Below are 6,000 nucleotides of genomic sequence, written 5' to 3' on the forward strand. Positions count from 1 at the left end.
GCAGCTATGAAATTAAAAGACGCAAAAAAAAAAAATAAAATAAAATAAAAGACGCTTGCTCCTTGGAAAGAAAGTTATGACCAACCTAGACAGCATATTAAAAAGCAGAGACATTACTTTGTCAACAAAGGTCCATCTAGTCAAGGCTATGGTTTTTTCAGTGGTCATGTATGGATGTGAGAGTTGGACTATAAAGAAAGCTGAGCACGGAAGAATTGATGCTTTTGAACTGTGGTGTTGGAAAAGGCTCTTAAGAGTCCCTTGGACTGCAAGGAGATCCAACCAGTCCATCCTAAAGGAGATCAGTCCTGGGTGTTCATTGGAAGGACTGATGTTGAAGCTGAAGTTCCAATACTTTGGCCACCTAATGTGAAGAGCTGACTCATTTGAAAAGACCATGATGCTAGGAAAGATTGAGGGCAGGAGGAGAAGGGGACAACAGGGGATGAAGTGGTTGGATGGCATCACCGACTCAATGGACATGAGTTTGAGTAAATTCTTGGGAGTTGGTGATGGACAGGGAGGCCTGGCGTGCTGCGGTTCATGGGGCCGCAAAGAGTTGGACACGACTGAGGGACTGACCTGAACTGCACTGATAATGGAAAAGAATCTGAAAAAAAAATAGTTACAAATGTATCTATAACTGAATCACTTTGCTGTCCACCTGAAACTAACACAACCTTGTAAATCAAATATACTTTAGTGAAAAAAAATACCTTCATCTAGAGGGTGGAGAGGCATAGTGCTCCAGCAGAGCCGGCCCAGCACCATCTTTTCCTAGGAGGGCCCGGACACTCCAGGCTGCCCTATGCAATGCTTCCCCATATCCGCAGCCAAGTTTTTTGGTGGAGGCTTATTTCCTGGTGTTTTTTCATTACTGCCCAAAAGGAGGCGAGGAGGTTAGTGTGCCTTGAGAAGAAGTTACAGAAGGAATGGACACCAGAGAGATCGAGGCACTCTGGGTTGTGGTCATTGAGGACAAGGGATAAGAACAGGGCAGCCATGGCAAGGGACTGTGCTGACGGAGGAGGGGACACGTATTCCACTTTGCAATGCTTTTATCTGTTTGACTTGCTTTTGCCTGTACTATTCTTCGTGTGAGATCCAGGAGGGAGAGACTGCGGCTGTTTGCATTTCCTTTGCCTAACACCATGTCTGGTTCAAAGTGGCTCCTTAGATGTTTCCGGAGGGTGGGGGTGAGGGGATCAGAGGAGACCTTAGGTGGGGCGCGCTGGGGAGGTGGTGACCACAAGGACTGAGGGTGGAGGCAGGGGTCAACATGGCAGGGCTCGGCCCCCTTTATCTGGTCGTGCTTACCGAGACCCTTAATGACTTTTGCTTATGTGGATTTTAGTGATCACAAGTTAGAAATTAAGCTCCCCCCCCCTCCAAACTAGATCGTTATAAAGCATCTGCTTGTAATGCAGGAGAACTGGTTCAATCCCTGGGTGGGGAAGATCCCCTGGAGAAGGAAATGTCAACCCACTCCAGTACTCTTGCCTGGGGAGTCCCATGGACAGAGGAACCTGGTGGGCTATAGTCCACAGGTCGCTAAGAGTCGGACACGACTGAGCGACTGCACTTTCACTTTCACTTTCTTTCTAACTGGTTTCCAATGAAAAACAGTAAATCCATCACAGAGTTAAGTTAATTTTGTTTTAAAGGTCGTCTCTTCTTTCTTTTGTTCCGGATCTTAGTTGTCCTACATGGGATCTAGTTCCCTGACCCGAGACTGAACTCGTACCTTCTGCACTGGGTCGTGGCCACTGGACCACCAGGAAGTCCCTAGTAAGTTAATTTCTATGAAAAGTAATGGCCGTGTTTTCCCAAACAAAGAAAATTTAGTGACAAGTGACCTTATCTCATATTTTCATAAATCTCTTCAATGCCTGGGTTATTAGGAAACAGTAGAATCCTTGTCCGCTTCTCATTTGATCTGCTGCAATACCTCCTGCCATGCTACCTCTGGAAGGCTCTGCTGCACACTTGGGAGGGAGTGAGGATGGAAAAGACAAACACCGTCTTAGTATGAGAGTGACGTACTGGCCTGGGGATGCCCTACGGAGCTCTCTGGACCACCCCTTCCCTCAGGGACCCAAGCCAAGCACACTGGATTCAGGAGATACTTCCGAGGCAAGACTGACAAAAGGGAAGTGAAGTCGCTCAGTCGTGTCCGACTCTGCGGGCCCGTGGACTGTAGTCTGCCAGGCTTCTCTGTCCATGGGATTTTCCAGGCAAGAGTACTGGAGTGGGGTGCCGCTGCCCTCCCCTAGTTTTATTATCATTGTTGCTCATAGTTACTGCATACTGTTACTCCTCATAGCAGCTCTCTGGAGTAGGGACAGTTAGTGTCCCCACTTCACACGAGAGAAACTGTGATGGCTTGGTCATGTTAACTTGATGTTAACATCTCTGACTCTTTGCAACCCCATGAACTGTATAGCATACCAGGCTTCCCTGTCCTCCACCATCTCCCAGAGCTTGCTCAAACTCATGTCCTTTGAGTCATTGATGCCATCCAACCAATTGGCCATCCTGTACCAATTCTCTCTCTCTCTTTCTCTCTCTCTCTCTATATATATACATACATCCATGTATCCTTGTTTTCACAGTGGAACTGGACATTTTCATTTTTAATAAAGTGATCAAAGCAGCTAATGGTGAATTTTACAGTTCTTGGATGGCGAGGCTAAGCCTGACTCCAAACAATGAGCTGCAGACAGGCAAGCATCCTCTATAATCCATTTTTTTTTTTTTTAGATCTGACTGTGATGTAAATGTACTTTTGAGCCATTTCATTTTTAAAAGCCCATTTGGGAACCTTAAAAATTAATTAAATCTTTCGTCTTCAAAGTTTAATTCTTCCACTTCTGGCATATTATCTACAGCTCTGAGAAAAATTGCCATTCACTTGGGTAATTTGCACCTAAAATAAAGGTGCAGGAAAGTTGAAATTAGAAGCAGCTAGAATAGTAGTTTCCTTGGTGCCTCTGAATTGGGTTTTGGACCAAAATGCACAGAACCTTCCTCTGTTTTCCAGGCTTCCTTTCTCAAGCAATGGCTCATGGCTTGCTTATTTTCACCATGTAACCGTCCAGGTTTTTCCATTTCCGAGTCTCCTTTCCTATCTGCCGCCTGCCAGTTCTGCCTGTGCGCCTTTCTTCCCGTGACGTCGATCACTCTAGGCACCAACCTGGCCTCCGCTGCCCTGAGTCCTGTGCAACGGGGTGGCCCTTTGTCCAGAGGATGACCCATATGCCGTTCCTGTCCTGCAGCCCACCAGGTGCAGAGCTTGTGTCAGGAGCAGTCCGAGCATTTCCACGCACCATCTTGGCTGGAGCACTCACACCCCTTTGAGGCTGAGGTCACCCACTTTACAGAGGAGAAGGTGAATTTGGGAGTGCTAAGGACCCACAGCCAGCACAGCTGGAAAGCATAGAGGCATTACAGGAAACCCAGATCTGTTGACTCTTAAGTTGTTATAAATCTTGAACTCTCTTTTACCTGTGTCTTTTAAAATACTGTTTCCTCTGCCTGCTTTTCTTAAGCTTCAAGTGTCTTCTCCAGGAAAACTTTCCTGACTCTCAGGCTCAAGGGTCTCTCTGCTTGCGCCACCCCATGCTCACCCTCGTGCTCTGTTTAACACCTGGGTTCTCCCCAGTGGATGGTGGGGTAAAGCTTTACCTTGGGGTATAGCTTTGCTTTTCGCCTCTCAGTCGCCACCATCTATCCCTTCAGTTCAGTTCAGTCGCTCAGTTGTGTCCAACTCTTTGTGATCCCATGAATCGCAGCACGCCAGGCCTCCCTGTCCATCACCAACTCCTGGAGTTCACTCAAACTCATGTCCATCGAGTTGGTGATGCCATCCAGCCATCTCATCCTCTGTCATCCCCTTCTCCTCCTGCCCCCAATCCCTCCCAGCATCAGGGCCTTTTCCAATGAGTCAACCCTTCACATGAGGTGGCCAAAATATTGGAGTTTCAGCTTCAGCATCAGTCCTTCCAATGAACACCCAGGACTGATCTCCTTTAGGATGGACTGGTTGGATCTCCTTGCAGTCCAAGGGACTCTCAAGAGTCTTCTCCAACACCACAGTTCAAAAGCATCAATTCTTTGGTGCTCAGCTTTCTTCACAGTCCAACTCTCACATCCATACACGACCACTGGAAAAACCATAGCCTTGACTAGACAGACCTTTGTTGGCAAAGTTAATGTCTCTGCTATTTGAATATGCTATCTAGGTGGGTCATAACTTTCCTTCCAAGGAGTGAGCGTCTTTTAATTTCATGGCTGCAGTCATCATCTGCAGTGATTTTTGAGCCCCAAAAAATAAAGTCTGACTCTGTTTCCACTATTTCCCCATCTATTTCCCATGAAGTGATGGGACCGGATGCCATGATCTTCGTTTTCTGAATGTTGAGCTTTAAGCCAACTTTTTCACTCTCCTCTTTCACTTTCATCAAGAGGCTTTTTAGTTCCTCTTCACTTTCTGCCATAAGGGTGGTGTCATCTGCATATCTGAGGTTATTGATATTTCTCCCGGCAATCTTGATTCCAGCTTGTGTTTTTTCCAGTCCAGCGTTTCTCATGATGTACTCTGCATATAACTTAAATAAGCAGGGTGACAATATACAGCCTTGACATACTCCTTTTCCTATTTGGAACCAGTTTGTTGTTCCATGTCCAGTTCTAACTGTTGCTTCCTGACCTGCATACAGGTTTCTCAAGAGGCAGGTCAGGTGGTCTGGTATTCCCATCTCTTTCAGAATTTTCCACAGTTCATTGTAATCCACACAGTCAAAGGCTTTGGCATAGTCAATAAAGCAGAAATAGATGTATTTCTGGAACTCTCTTGTCTTTTCGATGATCCAGCAAATGTTGGCAATTTGATCTCTGGTTCGTCTGCCTTTTCTAAAACCAGCTTGAACATCTTAGACCCTGGCAAACCGTAGGTGTTCCCTATGAATAATCAATGCCTTCTTTATTTTTGCTAAATTAACTAATAAATGAACGGAGTTCATCTGTAAGTATCTGTTGTTCAGAACCTGGACTAAAAGTGGAAATTATGTGTTGTTGAAACAGCGCACTTTCAAAGTACATGGTTTTTATTTGTTGTTGTTCAATTGCGAGGTCACGTCCAACTCTGCGACCCCAAGGACTGAAGCACACCAGGCTTATCTGTCCTTTCACTATCTCCTGGAGTTTGCTCAAATTCATGTCCATTGAGTCAGTGATGCCATTCATCCATCTCATCCTCTGTCGCCCCCTTTTCCTCCTGCCCTCGATCTTTTCCAGCATCAGGGTACATTGTGGGTTAACACAATTAGTGGGTTGACGGTCATGTTTCCCAGTTTTACTACATTTTTCCTTTGGGAAAACACAGTCCAAATTTAAGGAATGGTCTTAGACCTGAGTTTTAGACCATCACTCTGATAACCTGTGGACTGCCCTTGAGGCTGCCTACTTATTTAGAATTTACTTCAAGGATGACTGGCTGTCAGCCTGTACATGTTTTGTTATTCATTCACTCATCCTATTCATTCATCATATATACTTACTGTTAAGGGCTTACTGTCTACCAGTTGCTATTCTAGGCACCAGGGTGGACAACAGAGTCCTTGAAACCAGAGGTTCAGTAGACTGGAGATGAGAGGTATGACAAGGACCTGAAGCTTGGAGGAGTGGACGCTTAATTCTGCTGGAAGAGGCCAAAGGAGGCTCCCCAGAGGAAATGGCTCTTGCTCTGTCTTGGTGAGGACCTGCCTTCTCAAGCTGCAGTAGTAGCCACCCTGAGTGTCATTCCACTCTGAATGTAGATGCTTAAGGATGGATAGTCAATTGGTCCTAAGGGCAGGTACACACCTGTCTGCAATGTCTTCACTTAAGAAAGAAGATAGGGCTTCCCTGGGGGCTCAGCGGTGAAGAAACCACTGCCAGTCAGGAGACACAGGTTTGATCCCTGATACAGGAAGATCCCACATGCCACCGAGCCCGTGTGCC

Source organism: Bos taurus, chromosome 4 (assembly GCF_002263795.3).
Source record: "Bos taurus isolate L1 Dominette 01449 registration number 42190680 breed Hereford chromosome 4, ARS-UCD2.0, whole genome shotgun sequence".
Taxonomy (NCBI): Eukaryota; Metazoa; Chordata; class Mammalia; order Artiodactyla; family Bovidae; genus Bos; species Bos taurus.